This window comes from Orcinus orca, chromosome 2, assembly GCF_937001465.1.
Source record: "Orcinus orca chromosome 2, mOrcOrc1.1, whole genome shotgun sequence".
Classification (NCBI taxonomy): Eukaryota; Metazoa; Chordata; class Mammalia; order Artiodactyla; family Delphinidae; genus Orcinus; species Orcinus orca.
Genome location: NC_064560.1, coordinates 172,758,837 through 172,785,041, shown reverse-complemented (window position 1 = coordinate 172,785,041; position 26,205 = coordinate 172,758,837). Strand labels below are relative to the sequence as shown.

Here is a 26,205-nt window from a genome sequence, read left to right as displayed (position 1 = left end):
TATAATTTTTAGCCCAAAGGATAGATGTTAAATTGGACTTCTGGGGGGTAGAAGGGAAAGTTGATTTTATGGTCACCTTCTATGCCTGTTTTATAGTATGGCATTGTTGTGTATAGATAAGAAATTTGAGAGTAGGCAATAATTGATAGCATTACAGCCATTTGTTTAAAGTTGAAGGTGGTTATTACAACTTTTAAGTTAATCCCATTTTAAAGGATCAACTTCAACTGTTTTATCCTAACAAGTTATATCTAAATTCCTTTGTGTTCTAGTTGCCTATCGGGGGACTAAATTATAATATTATTTCTTTTCTCTTTTAAAAGAAACTTTTGTAAGAAAAGGAGTAAGAATATGTCTCTTTTTCCATAGTACATGTTTCTTCATTTCTTAAAAAAATTAAGTATAGTTGATTTACAGTATTGTGTTAGTGTCAGGTTTATGGCAAAGTGATTCAGTTATATATATATATTTTTCCAGATTATTTTCCATTATAGATTATTATAAGATATTGAATATAGTTTCCTGTGCTATACAGTAAATCCTTGTTTCATTTTTTTGTGAAAAATGATTTGTCATTCTGTAGATTATGTAGGTTTTGATTCATAAACAAAACTAAAACAGAGAAACTGAAAATTTTGATGTAGCTCAAAGTTCTTTAATTCAGTACATTTTGTTTCAAAGATCTTTTAATAATTGAAGTTAAATTCAACAAATTTATATTAATTCAGTGAAGATGTTGAGGTGGGTAAGAGATGGGAGCCAAACTTCATGGTCTGAAAGCATTTTAAATCTTTTAGAAGAGATGGAACTTGTAAATAACTATAAAAAAGAAATTATATTTCTTAACATAGATGCCAAATTTCAGTGTGCAACTTATAGTACTTCTTGAGTTTATAGGTGAGAAATGTTCTTTCTTACTTGCTTCATGGATATGGCATTTGAGTGGTGTCCTGTGATTGAGTAGGATTTTAGGTAAGTTGGGAGTCTGAAAAGAGGTCAGTCTACATTGAGGGGTTGCTTAAAGATGAGGAAGAAGAGTGGTAGGTGCCTCCTGGTTCATTATGTGAGATGAATGGTTTCCGAGTTTTTTTCATTCCTTTTTTCTTTTTTTTTAGACTGAACGTATTTCAGTAGTTTGATTTTTTTGAAAACATTAAAATGGGAGGGAAAGAAAAAGTATATTTTAATTCAGAGGACATTGAAATCTTATTCACAGCTTTTGGTTACTTGATTTTTCAGTTCTAAAATTTGTTCTTCTTTATGTCTTGTATTTTTTTGCTAATGATTTCTAATTTAACATTTATTTCAAGAGTGTTTGATGTTCATTTGAGCATTTTTACAATAGCTGCTTTAAAGTCCTTGTGAGATAATTCCCACATCTAAGTTCATCTCTTCATTGGTGGTGTGTTTTCCCATGTGAGCAGAGATTTTTGTGGTTCTTCTTATGTTGAGTAATTTTGGTTTGTATCCTGGACCTTCTGAGTATTATGTAATGAGATTCTAGATTTTCTTTAAAGTCTGTGGAAAATGTTGATATTTTTGTTTTAGCATTCTGTGGGTTGTGGTTCCAATGTCAATTCAGTTTTCAGAGCTTTGTCAGTGTCAGATCTGTCCCATATGTGTTCCACTCGTTGGTCAGTCTGGGATCTGGGTGGAGGTCTACTCATTTTCTCAGTTTTCAAAAATTTTACTATGTTAATTAGCATCAGATTCATACCTACACAGGTTGAGTGTGAGCTCAGGAGTTCATAAACAACTTTATGGAGTCACTTTCTTGAGAACGGAGAGAGAAGGAAAAAAACAATGGAGTTTGGTCTGCCCATTTGGAGGCAGGGCTCCATTGAATGGAGAGGAATGTTCCCCTCACAATTTTCACTCCTGAAGGCTTCCCATTCCCAGTTGATCTTGCTATTGTTGCTGTTGCACCCACCACAGAAGACCTGGGGACTGGGACATGAGAGAGAAAGGAGAAAGAAAAAATACCCAAGTGGATTTCTCCACTTTCTTTGCACTTTAGGAGTTCCCTTTTCTGGCTTTGAGCCAGAGCTAGAGGGTTTCTCCTGTATTTCGCTGCCTGCACAGGTAGTGCTCACTTCTGGGTTTTGGGTTGTGTTGAGTGCAGGCTGGGGGATACTAGAGGGGAAAAATGGTAAACTCACAGCAAGTTAGGTGATACTTTAAATTCTGGTGCTCTTCCCAGATCTACCTGTAATATTTACATTTCACAGTATTCAAATAGTTCTTCATGCATTCTGTCCAGGTTTTATAGTTTAGTTCAGTGGGAGATAAAGAGAGGTGTGTGTTTATTACTAAACTGCAAGTCTTCCCAGCGTTTTGTTTTAACATTTTATTTTGATATAATTTTAAATTCGTAGGAAGTTGTAAAAAGAGGACAGAGAGGTTCTGTGTGCTCTTTACGCAGTTTCCTCCAGTGGTTACATCTTACATAGCTATAGCACAATATCCAAACCAGGAAATTAACATTAACACCAACTTTTGAAGTTTTCATAATATTAACATTAACACCAACATTTGAAGGTTTCATAATAACCTTCAAATGTATAAGAATGTTGAAAGAATAGTACCATTATCCAATACCATTATCATACCTAAGAATATTAACAGTATGAATTTTTTTTGGACAGTAGTCTTAATGTTCCAGGGCTTTAATTTTGACTCTTGAAGGCTTAAGTTATTGTTCAAGGAGATGGCTCTCCTGATGATATGCTGTTGGTGGTTATTTTGAGAGTCTGGGCTCTTACAGTGTGTGCAATTCAGAGCCTAGAGAGCTTCCTGATTCTATATTCTTGTTCTCTCTCATTCTTCCTTCAGCTCAGACTTCCTACAGGTCTGTGAGCAGATACTCATTAGAATAGTCCTTATCAGGAGGTTAGAACTTTGTCAGGCTAATTTATTACTTACAGTTAAAGTTGTAGAGTTTCTGATACGGTGATATATAAGGATTGTATAAACTATAAGTAATTAAAAATCTGACTACAAGGCTTAAACAAAGAGAAGTTTGTTTTTCTTACTGAAGTCTGGAAGTAGGCAGTTGCTCATGTTGCTTCAGTGACTCAACAATGTTGGGGCCCATATCTTTGTGATTTGCTTGGCCTTTATGGTCCTAAGATAACTTCTGTAGCTCTAGCCTTCCACGCACAATTAAGGATGAAGGCAAAAGATCCAGGCCAAGCAAAAGCTTTCCTAGAAGTGACTTGCTCAGAAGTGCTTCTAATGTCTCATGGGCCTAAATTGGGTTATATGGACACCTCTAACTGTAGTTAGCCTTTTGGCCTCTATAGAGAGGCAAGGAGGGCGGAAGGATTTGGGAGTGGCTTTTTGGGTAGCCAGTAAACAGCATCTGTCACAATTATATGATTGCATTCATTTTACTTTAGAAATGCATTCATTTTATTTCAGTATGATGTTCAACACATAGGTGCTTTATAATTACATAATAACATCTTACTGGGTACTAAGGGAAACAGGAAACAAAATGAATTTTAAATTTAGCTGTGAAGGTGAGATTTTGGTTACGCAAGATGAAACTGGCTTGAATTTTGGGACCTTGGTACAATGATTTTGTGCTGGGAATTTCATTCCTTTTTGCTCAACACTGTTTTAAGACTTAAACGTGTATAAATCTAGTTTATACCTACTGACTGTTGTATAATATTGCATTTTATATGCATTTCTACATTTTACTTATGTATTTCTCTGATAATGGATTTCTAGGTGTGGCTTAAAAATTACTGATACAATAGTACTGCTATGAACTTCCTTATACATATCCCCTATCGACTTGTGCAAAGGTTTCTCTGTAGTACATACTGAAGAAAGGAATTCCTGACTTGTGGTCTATACACATACTTAATTTCACTAAATACTGCTAGATTGTTTTCCAGAATGGTTTCCCAGTTTATGCTCCCACCAGCAGTGTATTAAGGTTCCCATTTCCTTAAATCCTCGCCAGCATTTGGTCTTATCCATCTGTTTAGTCTTGTCAATCTGATGGGAATAAAGTAGTATTTTGTTTTAATTTACATTTCTGTGATTGAGAGTGAGGTTGGGTATCTCTTTATTTACTTTGATATCATTTGTGTCTCCCCTGCATATTGACTAAAAAAGTTACTCAAACAATACTTGTTAGTTGTAGATATTTTTGAAAATACAAATAGGCAGATACAAAAAGGTCATCTCTAATACTCCAGTCCAGAGGTAATTGCTATTAATATGGCTGTATCTTTCTGGTCTTTAAATATTCATGCATGTACAAATTCGTATACACATACACAAATATGTATTTTTGATTATTCATAAGATCATATACACAATTTCATAACTTATACTTTTCACTTCACAATAATTTATGACCATTTTCCCCTGTTGTTGGAAATTTTTTTACATCACCATGTAATAGGTGCATATCATTCCGTTTTCTGGCTTTAAGTTATTTAATCTACTATGGCACATTTATGCTTTTTACGTTTTTTCCTCTCATTATCCATACCTTGGTGAACTATTAATCAAGCCTGCATTTTGACGAGGCAGGGCTAGAGGCATCATGCTTTTGCTCCCTTTGTGAAACTGGGTTTATAGCAAGTTGCAGGCTCAGTCTGTTTTCTGCTTGGATTCTAGGGCAGCTGTTAACGCTTCATTTTATAAAGATGACATCTAGCCCTTGATGTTCCAGGGCTAGAGTTCAAAGATTTCCCCATTGGGCCTTATCTTTCTCTCTTTTTTTTCCCACTTTGGCAAGCCCAGGTTAGCAGAGAAGGATAGCTCAAGAGTAGACTTAGACCTGCATTTAATAAATATCACTGTCTCCTCTGATAGAGGGCTGCTAAATTTCAACTGTAAAAAACTCTAGGGCTTCCCTGGTGGCGCAGTGGTTGAGAGTCCGCCTGCCTTTGCAGGGGACACGGGTTTGTGCCCCGGTCTGGGAAGATCCCACATGCCGCGGAGCGGCTGGGCCCATGAGCCATGGCCACTGAGCCTGCGCATCCGGAGCCTGTGCTCCACAACGGGAGAGGCCACAACAGTGAGAGGCCCACGTATCGCAAAAAAAAAAAAAAACAAAAAAAACCTCTAATCTAAATTGATAATTTCATTTTATTTTTCAAAATGTTAATAGCTTTTTATTATAAAAGTAAGAATGTTCATTGCAAAACAATCAATATAGAAAGCCATAAAGAAAATAAAATTCCTGTAATCCTTCTACTCAAAGATAACTGTTACCATTTTACCTTATATCATTTTTTTTGACATATAGTGTCTGTGCATTTATTTTAAAATATTTATTTCTTTATTTATTTGGTTCCGCTGGGTCTTAGTTGCTGCAGGCGGGTTCCTAAGTTGCAGCTCACAACCTCCTTAGTTGCAGCACTTGGGCTCCTTAGTTGGGGCATGCAAACTCTTAGTTGCGACATGCATGTGGGATCTAGTTCCCTGAGCAGGGATTGAGCCTGGGCCCCCTGCATTGGGAGCATGGAGTCTTAACCACTGCGCCACCAGGGAAGTCCCTTACCTTATATCTTTTTTGATATTTTTCTAAATCATTGACTCACCAGAGCCAGTAATTAAAGAATTATGCAAATCCATATCATTGGTAACTTGATATTAGCTATGGTGGGAGTAGTTACACTAAAGAAATTGGCAAATGCTACAAATCGGGGCTTCCCCTTCCCTGCTGAGTTCTGTCCAGAATCCAGAGCCAGTTTATCAGCACACTACTGCATATATACATTATATCAATATAGATCTACTTCATTTTCAGTGGCTTCATGGAAGTCCATTCTGTAGCTCAGTGGTTCTCTGTGGTCCTTAGACCAGCAGTATCAGTGTTAACTGGGAATTTGTTAGAAATGCAAATTCTTGGCCTCTACCCAGACTTAACAGAATCAGAAACTCTTCTGTTGGGGCCCCAGCAGTCTATGGTCTTACAAGCTGTTTAGGTGATTCTGATGCATGCTGAAGTTTGAGAAGCACTGTAGAAGTATACAGATGTACTGTAAATTATCTGATTGATCTGATGATTTCTATATGATAAATTCCTAGATATATTTTCATTTAAAAGTCTTTGGATGCATATTGCCAAACTGTATTCTAAAAAGGCTGTACTAGTTTCCATTCCCACTTGAAGTCTACATCAACTTCCTTTTAGGTTCTTTTTCTATATAGAGAAAAGTAGCTGTATTAAAGATCTTACTTCTTTTTTAGCTGTTTGTATCCATTTATACATCCTAGAACTCAGTTCACCTGCATTATCTTCAACAATAAAGTACTTTAATGTTATTTATACTTTTAAAAAGAGAACAGTTTAAAAAGACACAGAAAAAAACTATGCCTTTCCTGCTGCAGAACACATCATATGTGGCTATGCCTGTGAGTACCTACCTTTAATGCCTGTTGTGAATAGTTAGATCATTCTTCTTTCCTTACCTCTGGCACGGTATTTCATTCTGAAACACAACTTTAAAATGTACAAAGACTTGCTGTGAAAGTTGCTACTAATGGTGCCAAGCTGGTAAAACAGGGGAAAAGATCCCAGTAAGAACTTGTGACTCTTCTTGGCCCACATAGACAATAAGCTGGAAGTACTTTATTTTAAAGACTTTTGTTAAATTAGGAGCCAGAATTTATAAGTATTGGGAATTTTTTTCTGTAGAGCCGTTGTATATTTTGACATTCAGATTTTTAAATTTTACTTATTTAAATTTGATTTTGTCTACTTTTAACATCTGACAATGGAAAAGAGAATGGGTAGCTTCTTGGCTGAAACTCCTTTTCTTTAAGAAAAGAAAAAGTCTAGCAGTGCATTTATTTTAGTTCTTAAGTAAAAATGAATGTGAGTGAATTTCCGGCTTTTTTCTGGAATTTATATTATATCTGGAATGTTCTATATTTCTAAATATTTTGCTTCTAATAGCGAGTGAAATATGGTAAAATGAATGTCAGCATATTTTATAGCAATATGAATATTGAACACAGTGCATTATTTTTTCATGTAATTTATTAAGTGTGTTCTATAGTCACATTAATAAGTGATCTGGGGACTTTCTGGTGGTCCAGTGGTTAAGACTCCGTACTCCCATTGCAGGGGGCCCAGGTTCGATCCCTGGTCAGGGAACTAGATCCTGCATGCTGCATCTAAGATGTGGTGCAGCCAAATAAATAAATAAATTGTTTTTTAAAAAAGTGATATGGGGGCTTCCCTGGTGGCGCAGTGGTTGAGAGTCTGCCTGCCGATGCAGGGAACACGGGTTCGTGCCCTGGTCCGGGAGGATCCCACATGCCACGGAGCGGCTGGGCCCTTGAGCCATGGCCACTCAGCCTGCGCGTCCGGAGCCTGTGCTCCGCAACGGGAGAGGCCACAACAGTGAGAGGCCTGCATACCGAAAAAAAAAAAAAAAGATATGGTTTGCAGTATTTCCATTCTTTTCTTCTAGAATTTGTCAAAATTCTTGAAACTTTCTGGAAAACAAATTCAGTAAATATAGTTGTTTTGACCTTTCTTTCATTTGAACCACTGTTCTTTATTTTTTGGCCGTGTGGTTTGTGGGATCTCAGTTCCTTGACCAGGGATTGAACCCAGGCCACGGCAGTGAAAGCCTGGAATCCTAACCACTAGGCCACTGGGGAACTCCCTGAACCACTGTTCTTAATAGGGAATATTAATCTTGCCCCTGCAGGAACTTTTGGTCTGATATGAAATAAATTAACTAGTTGAATGTGTACCTGTCAGTTTTCTTCTTTAATATTTGATTGACAAATGATTAAAAATGAGTTCTCAGAGCCACAATAGACAATAATGATTTTTAAAAGAAATAATGATAGCTCAATTATGTATAAATCATTTATTCTAATAAACTTCTACGAAATTTGCTTTCTGCTGTAATACAATCATTAAAAGTTTTAAGTCATTTCTCACTTAAAAAAAAAAGTCCTCACAAGGAAGTTATATCTTACAAGGGAGAGGTTTTCCATAATTTTCATTATAGTGATAAAGTTTTTTTTTTATTAGACTGCTTAACAAAACATCTGATAGATTGAGTATCCTTTATTACCTTTCCTTTGATTTATAATCTCAGTGATTATAATTGGGCTGATAACATATGACTCTCAACAAAATCTCTGTGGGTTGCTAGGCACTGAGGGCATTTAGAATCTTTAGACTTCACTATGTAGAACAAATTTTGAATTGGAACTTTCTTTACTTTTGTTTTGTTTTGTTTTGCTGTCACAATTTCCTGGTAGTATTCAGTTAAGACTCAGGGATTTTCTTCTAGAGATTAGGCAGCCTGTTCTTCCCTTAGGAGGTTATTCAGAGTCTGTTTTTTCTTTGTGTTATGTGCTTACCAGTCTGAGTAGCCACTGTATTCTAGTAAGAAAACCTATTGCCAAAACACCCAATAGCAGAGAACTGTCCTACTTAATACTGACAAGTTAAAAAAAAAAATCTTTGGAAATGTACCAGCATTGGATTAACTTCTTCCTTCTCTTGTGGTGGATAGGGTGGAGTAGAGAAGAGGATAAGAAAGGAGAGTGAACTGCTGCAGGGGAGTAAATGAATATTTAATTACCTGAAATGATTTGATTAAAGGCTATTCACTGTACAGCACAGGAAACTCTACTCAGTGCTCTGTGGTGACCTGAATGGGAAGGAAATCTAAAAAAAGAGGGGATATATGTATACGTATAACTGATTCACTTTGCTGTACAGTAGAAACTAACACAACATTGTAAAGCAACTATACGCCAATAAAAATTAATTTTTAAAAACAGCTATTCATTTGGTACAATTTGAAGGCCTCTAAAGTGCAGCAGTTCTTCTTGGATCACTTTAAACTTTGGGGGGAAAAAAAAAAGCCCTAGGAAATTCCTAGGGCTTTCATGCCAATAATCTAGAAAAGCCCTCTGGTTAAGGTTGTCAGTCAGCATTTCCTGAATAATTGGGGTTTTTTGCAGGAGGATATGGTAAATTTATTAAAAACTTTCAGTTATAGTTTTATCAGTGTAGTACATTTCAGAATTGATAGATATTGAAACAGAGAAGAATGTTTGGAATATTTATTTGTAGCAAGTGACTATGGGCCTTAACTTTATCAAACCCGTTTCCACTGTTATCCAACCAAATTTTCACTACTCTCAGTATCTCAGTAATTAGAGCTGTGCTATTCAGTACAGAAGCCACTAGCCATATGTGGCTATTTAAGTTTAAATTAATTAAAAGTGAATAAAATTTAAAAGTAATTCCTCCATCAAAGCCACATTTCAAGTGCTTACTAGCCAAATGTGGCTAGTGGCTACCGTATTGGGTAGTACAGATATAAAACATTTTCATCATTGTAGAAAGTTCTGTTGGATACGATTGTTCTAAAGTCTGCCTCATTCTGTCATTCTTTAATTTTTGTTTCCCCACCTGGGCACTGTTGACATTTTGGGGAGGATAATTTTTTGTTGTGGAGACCTTATACGATGTTTATCAGCATCCCCGGTCTTTACTTACTAGATGCCAGTAGCACTCACCCAGTTGTGACAATCAAAAATGTCTCCAGACATTGCCACATGTCCCCTGGGAGCAAAATCAACCTTGTTTGAGAACCACTGACTACTTACACATATTAGTGCTGTATCAGTTAGTTTTTACTTAAAAGGCTTAGTAGCTTAAAATAAATCATTTAATAGCTCATGGTTCTGTGGATTGTCAGTTTGGGGTATATTGGTCTCCGTAGTCTGGTGGTGGTTTGGCTAGGGCCAAATGGTATAGAATAGCCTCACTTATATGTGTGTTGGTTGGCAAGCTTTTGGCCAGGGTAAGGGTGTGGGAAGTTTGTTCTCCATGTGTTCTTTCCAGCAGGCACATTCATTCACCTGATGACTCAAAGTTCTAAGAGTAGCCGAGAGATTGAAATGTGCAAGCACTTTTAAAGTCTCTGCTGTATCACATTTTCTAATGTCCCATTGGCCAAAGCAAGTCATATGTCCAAGCCCAAATTCAAGAGGTAGAGAAAATGAATTCCACCTCTTGATAGAAAGAGTAGCAAAGTCACATTGTAAAGGGGTGTGCATAAGGAATGGGAGGAATTATTGTGGCCATTTTTGTACACAGTCTACTGCTATTATTTTCTGGACACTACAGGTACCTTACAGCTCTTTCATTCCATTTATCGTTCCCATTTTGGGTTTTGTTTATTTTTTTTTGCTTTGTTTTTATTTATTTTTTTATTGTTTTAAATAATTCATAGTTATTTAATTTTACTCATGTTTTCTCTTTCTGGTGTTCTTGAGTCTTTCCTGTGTTATCATGCTTTCATCTGAGAGTATTTCTTTCTTCACAGATAATTTCTTTTTAAATTTTTAAATGAAGTATAGTTGATTTACAATATTGTGTTAGTTTCAGGTATACAGCATAGTGATTCAGTTATATGTATATATATTTTTTCAGATTCTTTTCCATTATAGGTTATTACAAGATACTGAATATAGTTCCTTGTGCTTGTTACTTATCTGTTTTACGTATAGTAATTTGTATCTGTTAATTCCATACTCCTTATTTATCCCCCTCTTTCCCCTGTGGTAACCATATGTTTGTTTTCTATGTCTGTGAGTCTGTTTCTGTTTTGTGTATAGATTGATTTGTATTATTTTTTAGATTCCACATATAAGTGATAACATATAATATTTGTCTTTGTCTGACTGACTTCACTAGATCATTTTTTTCTTAGTGTGAGTCTACTGGTAGTGAATATTCTCTTTTTGTCTGAAAGCACTTTTTATTTTGTTTTCACTTTTAAAGGATATTTTCATTGGGTATAGAATTCCAGGTTGGTAGTTATTTTCTTTCAGCATTTTAAGTGTATCATCCCATTGCCTTCTGACTCCATTGTTTTTGTTAGAGAGGTAATGTCTTTGGTTTTTCATGTTTTCAGTAAGGCCTTTTAGGCAGTTTTCTTTGTATTTAAGGTGCTTGAGTTCCACAGATACTCTTGAATCTGTAGCTTGATGTCTTTTGTCAGGTTTGGAATATTTCTTCTGATATTGCTTCTGCCCCACTCCTGCACTGACTTTCTTCTGGGGTTTTAGATGTGTGCTAGATCTTTCTCTGCATCCCATATATCTCTCATGTGCTGTTCGGTATTTTCTCCCTCCCTCCCTCCCTCCCTCCCTCCCTCCCTCCCTCCCTCCCTCCCTCCCTCCCTCCCTCCCTCCCTCCCTTCCTTCCTCCGTTCTTCCCTCCCTTCCCTTCTCTTCCCTTCTCTTCCCTTCTCTTTTCCTTCCTTCCTCCCTCCCTTCCTTCCTTCTTTCTGTATTTTCCATTTTTTTTTTTCCCCTGTTCTTCATCTGGATATTTTCTGTTGACCTATTTTCTATTTCATTTAGTGTCCAATCTGCTGTTACAAGAATCTGTTTTATTATTAATTTTTTATTATGTATTTCTTAGTTCTAGAATTTTAATTTAATTATTTTTCATTTGTTTTTGTAGATTCTACTTCTTTGGTGAAATTCTCATCTTGTCATCTGTTTTCCTGAACATATTAATCACAGTTATTTTAAAGTGTGTGTCTAATAATTATAATATCTGGATCCCCTTTTGGTCTTTTTCTATTGTCTGCTTTTTCTCTTGGCTTTCAGTCATCTGGTCTTGTCTCCTAGGATTCCTGATAATTTAAAAAATGAATGTCAAACATTATGTATGAGAAATTATAGAGGCTCTTGATGGTGATATTGTTCTCTAGGGAGGATCTAATTTTCTTCTGGTGGTAGTTAGAAGCAGGAGCAGATGACCCTGATTCAATACAGGCTTGATGACTTGAGGCTTTGTTTTAAGCCTCTTAAGGGCTGGTTTAAATCCAGTTTCCCCTTAGTCCAAGAGCGCTGTCCTTCAGAGGTATCAAATAGAATCCTGTGGTGTTTGCCAGGGCCTCTCCATATTGGCAGGCCCTGAACTGTAATTTTTCTTTTCCTGGCATTGTGAGACTACCAAAAATTCTACTTACCATTTTGCTTTAAAATAGGGACTTTGCTTGGTTTTTGGCCTCTTGGCCCCACACAGGTTAGAATTCAGTAAATAGCCTGAGGGCAAAAACAGTACAGGATGTCCACTCACTTTTCTATGGTTGCCTTCTCTCTGAAATCTTAGCCCCTCAAATCCTGCTTGTCTTGATAAGCCCTGAACTCTGATTTCTGTCTCTGCAGGCCTGTAAGACTACTAAAAGCTCTAGTCTGCAGCTAGTTGCCTCAAGAGGAAAAAGTAGTGTAGAATGTTAGGCTTAACTATGCATTTCCTTTTTCGCTGGTATTTTGGTTTTTTTATTTTTTGGCTGCGTTGGGTCTTTGTTGCTGTGCACAGGCTTTCTCTGGTTGTGGCGAGCAGGGGCTACTCTTCGTTGCGGTGCACGGGCTTCTCATTGCAGTGGCTTCTCGTTGCGGAGCATGGGCTCTAGGTGCGTGGGCTTCAGTAGTTGTGGCACACGGGCTCCGTAGTTGTGGCACCCGAGCTTTAGAGTGCAGGCTCAGGAGTTGTGGTGCATGGGCTTAGTTGCTCCGTGGCATGTGGGATCTTCCTGGGCCAGGGCTCAAACCTGTGTCCCCTGCCCTGGCAGGTGGATTCTTAACCACTGTGCCACCAGGGAAGCCCCTGGTATTTTGACTTCTTACATCCTGGCTGCCTTCTTTATTTTATTTATTTTTTTTTATAGTTTATCTTGCAAAGAGAGTTGGTCTGATCTACTCTATAATAATTTGTAATGGATGTCTCTACTTATTAAGTCATTTATTAAATAATATTAATAATTTATAATAATAAAGCAGGGCTTCCCTGGTAGCACAGTGGTTAAGAATCCACCTGCCAGTGCAGAGAACACGGGTTCGAGCCCTGGGCTGGGAAGATCCCACATGTCGCAGAGCAACTAAGCCTGTGCACCACAACTACTAAGCCTGTGCTCTAGAGCCCATGCTCCGCAACAAGAGAAACCATCACAATGAGAAGCCTGCGCACTGCAATGAAGGATAGCCCCCGCTTGCCGCAACTAGAGAAAACCCGTGTGCAACAATAAAGACCCAATGCAGCCAAAAATGAATAAATAAATTTATTTTAAAAAATAATAAAGCAATATTATAAATGATTTAAAGCATATATTAATCGTTGTAGTGAACTTAACGTATGGGTATCCTGCCTTTATGCAGCTTATATTCTTGTAGGGAGGAGAGATACCAAGAACACACTTATTTATTTATATTGTGATAAACAGTAGAGGAGACGTACAGGGTATTATGAGCTTATTATAGAGATTTAGTTCAGATGATGGGGTGGTCAAGGATAGCTACTTTGAGGAAGTGATATTTGACCAGCGCTCTGAAGGATGAATAGAATTATTTAATATCTCTGAACCAGAATTTTCCCATGTGGTATATACTAATAATAGAAGCAATAATAGAAGGATTAAATGAGCTCTAATTGTTAAATGTGCTCAATAAATGGTAGGCCTTTTTACTATTGTACAACTATAAACCATGAACTCTGCTTTCAAGGTATCTGAGCTCTATAGGACATGACATATACCAATAGTTACAATATATAACTATCTCATTTGTAAACGTCTACATTTTGTGAGGCTTAACAAACAAACTTCTCATTTACCCCCTTAAGCCTACTCCACCTTCTGTCTTCTGCATCACTGTAAACGGCAACTCCATTCTTGCGATTGCTCAGCCCAGCAACCTTAAGGTCATTTTTCATTCTTCACTTTCTCTCACTCTGTATATTCAGTTCATCAACAAAATCCTGTCAGCTCCATTCTTTTTTTTTCCATTCTTAAGATATATCTTAAGATACATGTCCTGGAAAATGACTGTGGATTATCGTAAATTTATTCATTTGGTGATTTCTCATGCAATTGCTGCTCCAGGTGTGGTCTCTTCTTGAGCTGAGGGCACATATAAAAATGGACCACCTATCTCTCTGACCTGTCTTACCTCCACTGCTATCACTCTGGTCCAAGCAACTATCACCTCTCACCTGGATTCGTTTAATAGCCTCCTAACTAGTTTCAGCTTTATGATCTGTTTACCTACAGTAACCAAAATGATCCTTTAAAAATATGAATCTCATTCCTCTTGCTCAGAACCTTCTAACTAGTTTAGTTAGTTTAATAACCTCCTAACTAGTTCCAGCTTTAATAGCCTCCTGACTAGTTCCAGCTTTATGATGTTTACCTACAGTAACCAAAATGATCCTTTAAAAATATGAATCTCATTATTCCTCTGCTCAGAACCTTCCAGTGGCTTGTCTTATTAAGAATAGAAGACCAAGATTTATTGTATTTTTGATAAATAGGCCAAATATCCTGTGAAACCCTTTGAAGCACTTGGCTTCCTTTCTGACTTCAGTTTCTACCTTCCCTTCACTGTAGGAGCTGCAGCCACATCATCTCCTTGCTCTTCTCTAGCACAGGGAACATAGTTCTGCCTCAGGACTGGTACACTTATTCCTTTGACCTGGAATGTTCTTTCCCACCTCTCTACTTGGGCTTACCCTCTCGCTACTCAATACCTTCAGAATTGTCTGCTCAAGTATAACCTAATGAGCAAAGCCTTCCTTTATCACTTTATTTAAAAGAGAGTCCTTTCTATCTACCCTCCAACACCAACACTTTCTTTCCTCTCACCATGCTTGATTTTTCTTCATAACATAACATATATTTGTTTCTCTATTATTTTCACATTCTCCCCAAATAGAATACACCACCAGGAGGATAGGGACTTTGGTTAATTCTCTGCCTTATTTCCACAGTCTAGAAGAGTATCTGTCCTATAAATGGTCCCCAATTCATATGGTATGTTTTCTGGTTCAAATAACAATGTTTTTTACAAACTGCATTAAAAAATAATTCTAGAATTAAGAAGCAGCACTTAGATGTTTTTGTGTAATATAGGAAGGGGAACTGTTACTCTTGAGACATGTTTTTGGATTAAGATATAGAAATGTGGGTTTCTTTTTTAATTGAAATATAGTTGACAAACAGTATTACATTAGCTTCAGGTGTACTACATAGTGATTTGATATTTGCATACGTTATGAAATGATCACCACGATAAGTCTAGTCCTTATACAAAGTTATTGTAATTTTTTTTTTTTTTTTTCGGTACGCGGGCCTCTCACTGTTGTGGCCTCTTCCGTTGCGGAGCACAGGCCCCGGATGTGCAGGCTCAGCGGCCTTGGCTCACGGCCCCAGCCGCTCTGCGGCATGTGGGATCTTCCTGGACTGGGGCATGAACCTGTGTCCCCTGCATCGGCAGGCGGACTCTCAACCACTGCGCCAGCAGGGAAGCCCTGTACTATATTTTTAAATTTTATTTAATTGATTAATTTATTTTTGGCTGTGTTGGGTCTTCGTTGCTACGTGCAGGCTTTCTCTAGTTGAGGCGAGCAGGGGCTACTCTTTGTTGCGGTGCGAGGGCTTCTCATTGTGGTGGGTTCTCTTGTTGCGGAGCATGGGCTCTAGGCATGCGGGCTTCAGTAGTTGTGGCATATGTGCTCGGTGGTTGTGGCTTGTGGGCTCTAGAGTGCAGGCTCAGTAGTTGTGGCACACGGGCTTAGTTGCTCTGCAGCATGTGGGATCTTCCTGGACCAGGGATTGAACCCATGTCCTCTGCATTGGTAGGCAGATTCTTAACCACTGTGCCACCTGGGAAGTCCTCTAATATTACTGACCATATTCCTTATGCTGTATGTTATATCCCTGCAGCTTGTATATTTTCTAACTGAAGGTTTGTATTTCTTCATCCCTTTCACCTGTTTCTCTACCTCTACCCAAAATGTGGGTTTCTTGATAGTTCAGGTAGGTGAGTTGATAACTGGGTAAAATGCTATACACAAAGGGCAAACATATATGGTTCCATGCCTACTTGATCCTGGAGAGAAGTCTTTTTGGCCTGTTGTAAGTTTCCTAATTGGGTCTGGTCTTTTTTTCTTTTTTCTTTTTTTTAACAGACTTTATTTTTAAGAGCAGTTTTAGATTCACAGCAAAATTGAGCAGAAAGTACAGGGAGTTCATATATTCCCTCTGCCTCCACATATAAACAACCTCCCCGACTAGTAACATTTGGCACTGGAGTGGTGCCCTTTGTTACAATCAATGAACCTACATTACATATCATTCTTACCTCAAGTCTATTTTACATTAGGTTTCGCTCTTGGTTTTGTACATTCTATGGGTTTTGGCACATATATAACATATCCAACATTAGAGTATCATATAGAATAGTTTCATTGTCGTGACATTTTCTGTGTTCTGCCTCTTTATCCCTCAAAACCCTCTAGTCCCTGGCAACCACTGACAGTCTTTTTAGTGTCCCCATATTTTTGCCTTTTCCAGAATGTCGTAGAGTTGGAATCATACAGTATGTTTAGATTGGCTTCTTTCACTTAGTAATATGCACTTAAGGTTTCCCCATGTCTTTTCATGGCTTGATAACTCATTTCTTTTTAGTGCTGAATATTATTCCATTCTTTAGATGTATCACAGTTTACTATTTATCCATTCATCTGTTAAAGGACATCTTGGTTGTTTCCAAGTTTTGGCAGTTATGAAGTAAGCTTTTATAAACAACCATGTGCAGGTTTTTGTGTGGAGTTTTCAGCTCCTTTGGGTAAGTACCTGGGAGGAGGGGATTGCTGGATTGTAAGGTAACAGTATGTTTAGTTTTGTAAGAAGCTGCCATACTCTTCCAAAGTGGCTGTACCATTTTGCATTCCCAGTAACAATGAATGAAAAGTAACTGTTGTTCCACATCCTTGCCAGAATTTGGTGTTGTCAGTGTTCTGGATTTTAGTCATTCCAATAGGTGTATAGTGGTATTTCATTGTCGTTTTAATTTGCAGTTCCCCAATGGCATATGATTTTGAACATCTTTTCATGAGCTTATTTGCCATCTGTATATCTTCCTTTTTGTTTAGAAATTTATTTGTTTATTTATTTATTGGCTGTGTTGGGTCTTCGTTGCTGCGCGCGGGCTTTCTCTGGTTGCAGTGAGCGGGGGCTACTCTTTGTTGTGGTGCATGGGCTTCTCATTGCGGTGGCTTCTCTTGTTGCCGAGCATGGGCTATAGGTGTGAGGGCTTCAGTAGTTGTGGTGTGTGGGCTCAGTAGTTGTGGCTCGCGGGCTCTAGAGCGCAGGCTAAGTAGTTGTGCACGGGCTTAGTTGCTCCGCGACATGTGGGATTTTCCCAGACCAGGGCTCAAACCCGTGTCCCCTGCATTGGCAGGTGGATTCTTAACCACTGTGCCACCAGGGAAGTCCTGTATATCTTCTTTGTTGAGATATCTGTTCAAGTCTTTTGCACATTTTTAAAATTGAATTGTTAGTTTTAAGAGTTCTTTGTATATATACTTTAAAATATTTATTTATTTATTTTGGCTGCGAAGGGTCTTAGTTGCAGCATGCTGGACCTTCGTTGCAGCATGCAGGATCTTTAGTTGGGGCATGTGGGCTCTTAGTTGCAGCATGCAGTCTTCTTAGTTGTGGCATGCAAGCTCTTAGTTGCGGCATGCATGTGGGATCTAGTTCCCCAACCAGGGATCGAACCCAGGCCCCCTGCATTGGGAGCGTGGAGTCTTACCCACTGGACCACTAGGGAAGTCCCTCTTCGTATATTTTGGGTAACAGTCCCTTGTCAGATGTGTCTTTTGGAAATATTTTTTCCCATTCTGTGGATTGTATTCTCTTGACAGTGTCTTATGCAGAGCAGAAGTTTTTAATTTTATGACGTCTAGCTCATCAGTTATTTCTTTCACAGATCATGCCTTTGGTTTATTTTAAAAGTGATTATCATACCCAAGGTTATCTAGATTTTTTTTTTCTGTGTTATCTTCTACAAGTTTTATAGTTTAGCAGTTTACATCTAGGTTTCCGATGCATTTTTAATTAATTTTTGTGAAGGGTGTAAAATCTGTGTCTAAATTAATTTTTTTTGCATGTAGCTGTCCAGTTGTTCCAGTATCATTTATTAAAAAGACTATCTTTTCTCCATTATAGTGCCTTTGCTCTTTTGTCAAAGATGAGTTAACAGTGTTTACGTGGGTCCATTTGGGGCTTTAAATTTTAGAATGAGTTTGTTGATGTCTGCAAAACAACTTGCTGGGATTTTGATTGGAACTGTGTTGAATCTATAGATCAAGTAGGGAAGAATTGATACCTCAACAATATTGAGTCTTCCTATCCATGAACATGGATTATCTCTCCATTTATTTAGTTTATCTTTGACTTTGTTCATCAGAATTTTGTAGTTTTCAAGATCTTGTACGTATTTTGTTAGATTTGCCATAAATTATACCTAAGTATTTAATTTTTTAGGTGCTAATGTAAATGTATAATTTTTAATTTCAAATTTCACTTGTTCATTGCTGGTATACTATAAGAAAGTGATTGACTTTTGTATATTGACCTTGTATCCTGCAACCTTGCTATCGTTAATTGCTTATTAGTTCCAGGAGTTTTTTTTGCCGACTCTTAGATTTTCCATGTAGATGATCATATCATCTGCGAACAAAGACAGTTTTACTTTGTCCTTCCTATTCTGTATACCTTTTATCTCCTTCTCTTGTCTTATTCCATTAACTAGCATTTCCTAGTTAATGATGTTAACTAGGAGTTATATGATGTTACAAAGGAGTGGTAAGAGGAGACATCTTTGCCTTGTTCCTTTTTTTAAAAAAATATTTATTTATTTAGCTGCCCTGGGTCTTCAGTTGCAGCATGCGGGCACATGGGATCTTCAGTTGCGGCATGCTGAATCTTTAGTTGCAGCATGCGGGCACATGGGGTCTTCAGTTGCGGCATGCTGAATCTTTAGTTGCGGCATGCGGATTTTTAGTTGCGGCATGTGGAATCTTTTAGTGGTGGCATGCAGGATCTAGTTGCCTGACCAGGGATCGAACCCGGGCCCCCTGAATTGAGAGCGCAGAGTCTTAACTGCTGGACCACCAGGGAAGTCCCTTTGCCTTGTTCTTGATCTTTTCAGGAAGCCTTCTAGTTTCTCATGATTAAGTGAAATGTCAGCTGTAGGTCTTTGTAGGTGTTCTTTATTAAGTTGAGGAAATTACTCTCTACTCCTAGCTTGCTGAGAATTTTTATCATGAATGAGTGTTGGATTTTGTCAAATGCCTTTTCTGTATCTCTTGATATGATCATGTGACTTTTCTTTTCAGCCTGTTAATGTGATGGATTGCATTAAATGATTTACAAATGTTGAATCAGCCTTGCATACCTGAGAATAATCCCACTTGGTTGTGGTGTATAATTCTTATTATACATTGTTGGATTTGATTTGCTACTATTCCTGGTCACATTTTTATTAATAGTTTCATTGGACCCTTTCATGGCATGGTGATCAAGTATTCAGTTGAAGCTTTGAAAAATAGCATATATATGGGATGACAGCATTGAAGTCAGATATTTTTTCCCTCCATAGACTGAATTGGTTAAAGCTAGCAAGATAGAATCTAGAACACATTATATAAAGATTTTTTGAGAATCAGTTTAATATGTGCAGTTAATGGCACAAACTAACTGCCTGCCTGTTTTTTAATTCCAGCTCTATCACTTAGAAGCTTTGTAACCTTGAGCAGGTTGTTTAACCTCTTCATTTCTCAGTTTCTTCATCTATAAAAGGGATGTACTAATGATACTTATCACGTAGGGTTGTTTTGAAGTATAAAAGAAGTAATATATATAAGTCATTTAAAATAATACCTGGGACGTGGCAGGGACTATTAACTGTTACCTGTGGTTATTATAAAGTTCTGCACTTAGGTTCAAACAAACCCAGTTGTTTAGGATTTGAGTGGTATGGTCTAGCACAACTGAGAAAGATTAGCTAGCTTAGTCTTTTGTTGATTGTAAATGTAGGGGAGTGATAGTGTGATCTGGTTAGGATTAAAGGTCTAAAAGAGTGGTTAATAGCCCTGATAGTGCCTCTATCAATTTCCCACTAAAATCGTTTGAAGAAAAAAAGAAATTTAATATTTTGAGTTTGAGATTGATGGAAAGCCCTTTGCCAGAGTCTAGGAGAGATATGTAATTACTTACAAAGTAGAGGATCTGGATTGAGAAAAACCAACCTAAATATTTCTAGATTTTGGCTAAGATTCAGTGAAAGAAGGAAGGAAAATGTCTTATGACTTTTTTCTCATAGTCTGTCCCTGGGCCTGTAGATATAAGGTTAGCACCAACTGAAAAATTGGATTGCTCTTCTTCTCTCCTAATGACTTTCAAACTTAAAAAAATTATTCATATAAAAGGAAGCTTTCTTTTTTCAGTGAGACCTAAACTGGACATGCTATATAATATTGCAAACTATCTTGTTGAATTTTTTCTATAACTTTCATCTTTTAACTAACTATATACAGTTTACTTAGGTTTATAGTTTATCTCTCCCACAACTAGAATTGTAAGTCCCATGAAGGCTTTTTTCACTGAAGCACCTACAACAGTGCCTGGGACAACATAGACACTCAGTGAATGTTTGCTGAATGAATTGGATGAGCAAAATCTCAGACTAAAGCTCAATATATTATATCAGTGAAAGCAATAGCATCTTGAATTCAAGTCAGGGCAGGGACCTGGAGTTCTACCCACTGGGTCCTGCCCTTTTCTACCCTGTGGCATCTCTCTAAGTAGCATGAAAACTATTTTACAAGTAATATCTTGCTGTAGTAGGGTTTGCCCATTTCATTTTATCCTTCTTTCTATATCTAGAAACAGTAATTCCCGGAAAACAGCTTGGCCTCAGTGGGATGGTGGTAGATACATGTGATTGGCTACAGAAAGGCTCATTTCTTGTGGGAAATATACTTTCTAAACTATGAAGTTGTATTACAATCACTGGTTGAGAGAGAACCCCTGGTAGCATTGCATGTGATATCAGTGCAGAATATCAGAGAACATTGTCATGCTAATGTTTTAGATACTAACCAAAACAAAACAAAAAATCAGCAAAGAAAATCAATAAAGTTGGGATAAAACCCTAAAATATAAACAGAAACAAATAAACCTGTGTTTCAAGTTAATAACATAATTTAAATAACATAATATAAACAAATTAATAACATAAACACACAAATTAATAAACCTGTTTCAAATTAATAACATAAATAACATGTTTTTATATTAAAAACATAAAAGGAAATCAATAAAGTTGGGATAAAACACTAAAATATAAACAGAAACAAACCTGTGTTTCAAATTCATAACATAAACACACTGAAGGGAGAAAGTAAGCCAAATAACTTTTGAGCATCCTATACTTTGAAATTCAAGATAAAAGGAGCTGTAAACAAATAACAAACCCTAATTTGTAGGCTGTTTTTTGTAATGGTGTGAATTGGTAATTTTGAAACTATTTTCTATCTATTTTAGGACTCAACAAATGAATGAGTGTATTGAGGAAAATGGGAGCCAGGTTTTTCTTTGTTGGAGAAGGGAGTTTTAGATATAAGGAAGAAAAGACTCCAATGAACCCTGTGACGCTGGATTTGAATCAGAGGTTATGAACTCATGGTTTTTAACATTTATTTATATAAAGACAGAGAAACATACATGTATGCATGTATACACTTACGTATCTTTCCCTTAGAGACATATGTGTGTATTTGTATGTATACATATATATGTGTATGCATATGCGTAGATGTATTTGTGTATATTCCAGCTTTGTTTGCTAAGAGGCCTAGAAGCAGTTACAGTGAACACACCTAACTCCCATATGCTGGTTTCAAAACCATTCTCCACTTAAAGGAAACCACAGCTCCTTGGAGAAATGGATGATCCCAGGAGGAACTGGATCAGGGAAAGTACAAGAGGAGGCTGGAACATATTATTGTTGCAGAAAGTAAGGAGATAGTCAAAGAATGGTGGGGACAGTCAAAAGGAACAGGAACCAGTTTGGAGAAGCATCCACTGGCCAAATGAATAATGATAGTTATAGATTATAACCCATTGAAAAAATAAGAACCATACGAATATAAGTAAGTGAATGAATAAATTACTAAGTTGGGGAGAAGTGAAAGTTATTCATTAAAATGGCTAATAGGTGTAGAATTAGAAAATGGAATTAGAAAATGACCATTTTGGAACAATTAAAATAGTACTTTCTCACAAGAATCTTCTGCAGGTACCAAAACTATGGGGTGAAAGTTTGATGAGGAATATATTTACATAGTCTCAAGACAGTTCCTAACGAAATATTTACTTATTACAAAGAGAAAAACAATAACTTCACAGTGGAGAAACTTGGCAGATACTCCTTAACCAAGTGATCAAAGTTAGCATCACTGGTAATAGAACCCACTAGCCTCTTGCAGCTTCTGATATGATGCAGTGAGAAGCACCTACCATGACTTTGTGACATTCCTACAAAAATGCATAGCCTGAATTTAAACATGAGAGACCATCAGACAAACCTAAATTGAGGAACATTCTACAAAATAAATGGTCTGTGTTCTTTAAAAATATCAGTCTTAAAAGACATAGACAGACTAAGGAACTGTTCCAGATGGTAGGATTCTAAAGAGACATTACCACTAAATGCAGTACATGATTCTGAATTGAATTCTGGACTGGGGAGATCAGAGGACACTTTTAAATGGACATTTAATGGCTTTATAGGACATTTTTAAGGCAGTTAATGACATTTGAATATGTGCTGTAATTATATAGTAGAAATTTTAACATTGACACAATACTGATTTGGTTAGCTATACTGTAGTTATCTAAGTGAAAGTGTGTGTTCCTAGGAAACTACTTGAAAACATTGAGGGCCGAAATGCTACAGTGTCTGCAACTCACTCTCACGTGGTTCAGAAAAAAATGTGTGAGGAAGAAAGAGACTGACAAAGCAAATGGGGCAAAATGTAAATAGTTAGTGATATTTGCAAATTTTCTCTATGTTACATAAAAAATTTAGGTAAAAAATTTACCTAAAAATTCCTAAATTAAAATATTTGAGTTGTGATTGAACCGACTTGACCTTATCAGTGATTTGTAGAGCTCATGAAAAGGACAGAAAAATTATTCTCATCATTTAGAGAAAGTAGAGTAGTGAAGGAAATGCTGATCAGGTAGAAAAACTCCAAATTGTTAAGATACAGAGTCAAAGGACCTGATTTTTTTGTTTGTATTTCCGTCCTGGCGTAGTAACCTCGAGTACCTCATGTCGTATGTTCATTTCCTTAAACTTTTATAAAATAGGTAGTTTAAGGATTTCCTGAACATTTCCTATATAACTAATAAGTTTTCTTTAAAAAGGTGCTTTGTAAAAATTAGATGACCTTTGTTCCAGACAGATAATTTTACAAATTTATTAAGAAAATTTGGGGCTTCCCTGGTGGCACAGTGGTTGAGAGTCTGCCTGCCGATGCAGGGGATGCGGGTTCGTGCCCCGGTCCGGGAAGATCCCACATGCCGTGGAGTGGCTGGGCCCGTGAGCCATGGCCGCTGAGCCTGCATGTCCGGAGCCTGTGCTCCACAACGGGAGAGGCCACAACAGTGAGAGGCCCACGTATCGCAAAAAAAAAAAAAGAAGAAAAATTGAAGGCCATTTTTGCAATTATTTGTTAAAAGGGGATATTTTGGGGGATGGAAGTTATTTCCTTATTAAATCTTTGAGCTACAATGAACACACAGTCATTTTAATAATTATTTTAATGTAATACGTTATTTTAATTAATATAATTCATATTTTAGACTAGTAACCTTCATAAAAACTCACCTTGATGATAGTAATTTTTTTTTTTTTTTTTTTTTTTGTGGTACGCGGGCCTCTCACTGTTGTGGTCCCCCCCCCCCCCTCCAGTTGTGGAGCACAGGCTCCGGGCGCACAGGCTCAGCGGCCATGGCTCACGGGCCCAGCTGCTCCGCGGCATGTGGGATCTTCCTGGACCGGGGCACGAACCCGTGTCCCCTGCATTGGCAGGCGGACTCTCAACCACTGCGCCACCAGGGAAGCCCAATGATAGTATTTTTTTTCAAAATATATTTATTTTTGGCCGCATTTGTCTTTGTTGCTGCACGCGGGCTTCTCACTGTGGTGGCTTCTCTTGTGGCGGAGCACGGGCTCTAGGTGTGCAGGCTTCAGTAGTTGTGGCTCGCAGGCTCTAGAGCACAGGCTCAGTAGTTGTGGCACACAGGCTTAGTTGCTCTGTGGCATCTGGGATCTTCCTGGACCAGGGATTGAACCCGTGTCCCCTGCATTGGCAGGCGGATTCTTAACGACTGCACCACCAGGGAAGCCCTGATGATAGTATTGATGAGCTGTTTAACAAAATTATCCTATAGGATTTTTGTATAATATAATTCCTAGTTTTCCTTTTTTAAAATGATCATTGTATTGTATTGCTAAAATCACCCCCGTCAAAGAAACACCTAACCTTATCACAGATGGATGTATTATTGGTAAATGCAGGTATTGATAGAAATCTCATTATTCATTGTAAAATTATTTTATTGAGGTTCTAAAGACAGCAGTAGTGACAGTTTTACTTGTTTTGACTAGTGTAAAATGCCAGGTGTAAAGGGACACAATCATTCTTTGATGGTAACGATAGTTGTACCCTACTTTGATGACATGTTTATTTCTTTATGTTTTTCTCTTAAAAAAATTTCTTCCCACCAGTGCCAGGAATCACTCCTTCTTGACACCGCTCTTCCTCTTTTGGGCCCCTTGAATACTACTAGTCTTAGAAAGTGTATGCGTGGAATGGGATTCGTGGGAGTTGTTATCAACAAACAACGTCTTATCTATTTGTCTCTTTCTCTGTGTATATATGGTATTTTATATTTCAGAGATTCAGTAATTTACCTCTAGGCATTTGACTTTTATCCAGGGGAATTATTTATTATGAGTTAGAGGGTATTATGGTTCTGTTTGTATGGGAGTCTTATAGTTGCTGTGGTGACTTGGAGTGGTCATCTTCATTATTTATAATAAAGCCCTGATTTCTGGGGGAAATTGTGAACCTCCTCTATTTTGTGTATCTGTTGTTTTGTTTGGATTTACATATCAATGTAATGTAGCAATAATTATGTTACTAACAACAGTTTTGTGAGATGTTTATTATTCTCATTTTACAGATGAGGAAACTGAGGCTTGGTGAAGTTACGAAACTTGTCCAAAGTCACACAGCTTGTAAAGGGCACAGTCAAGATTCAGAGCCAGGTCTGTCCAACTTCAAAACTCTTAATCATGGCCATGAAACTTTGAAATAGCTGTGAAGTGTCAACCTATGATAAGTTGTATTAATATTGCTTAACTGTTGTTTAACTCTTATTGATAATTTTTTTAATGGTGAGTTTTTTCATCCATAGTAATTTTGTGTATCTTTTAAATATCGTGAAAAGAAATATAATATAGTAATTGAGGGTCTGGGCTCTGGAGACAGCTACCTGGGTATGAATCACTAAGCGTCTCCACTTACTTGTGTGACGTTGGGAAAGTTACTTAACTTTTCTGTACCTCAGTTTTCCTATCTGTAAAACGGTGATAGTAATATTATCCACCTGATGAGGGTTATTGTGAAGATTAAATGATTTACTGTATACAAAGCACTTAAAACAGTGCCTTCCACACACTAAGCATTCAATAAGTATTAACTATTAGTATTATCATCTCCTAACAACCAGTAAAACAGATGATCATTATTTTTAATACTCTATTAGGAAATTTGGATAAAGCAAAGTTTAAGCAGCTCATGAAATCTATGTAAACCAAAATTAAAATTGAATAAGTTAGACCTAAAGAAAATCATTCATTTGATCAAGTTCAGATCTATTATAAAAGCAGACTGGGCAACTGCTTATCGGTCTCACATGTACAAAGGGTATTGTATGTGTAAGCACCACACATAGGTCCACTAGAGGTACCCTTTGAGCTCAATATGATCATTGTATGATGAATGTGTTTTGTCTGTTTTCCTCTTGTAAGAGGAATTTGTATTCAAAATAAATGTTTACATTTTTAGGTGACTTTTAAGGAGATGGTGTTTTGGCAATGTTCACAGATAATTATCAAGAATGAAAACTTTACGTGTTATGTAAAATGTTGGCAACATTTCATCACTTGCAGGAGTGGTTATTAGAACTTACATTGTGGTGATTGTGCACACTGAATGACCTTTGAATCAGTGGGACCACAGCACATTCAACTAGA

General features: G+C 37.2%; 1 protein-coding gene across 14 annotated transcripts in view; it reads left to right on the top strand.

The window, feature by feature from the left end:
• The window catches only part of NUMB (NUMB endocytic adaptor protein), a 182,544-nt gene that overhangs the window by 62,564 nt on the left and 93,775 nt on the right, over window positions 1-26,205 (top strand). For 10 of the 14 annotated variants that reach the window (XM_033438310.2, XM_033438095.2, XM_033438485.2 and 7 more), the window contains one exon: window positions 25,131-25,215. The exons of 3 other annotated variants lie outside the window; for them this stretch is intronic. The gene's annotated coding sequence lies outside the window, so the exon portion shown is untranslated. Of the gene's footprint in view, window positions 1-21,419; window positions 21,547-25,130; window positions 25,216-26,205 lie in introns of all 14 variants that reach the window. One more of the 14 variants, XM_033438152.2, reaches the window with a different exon arrangement.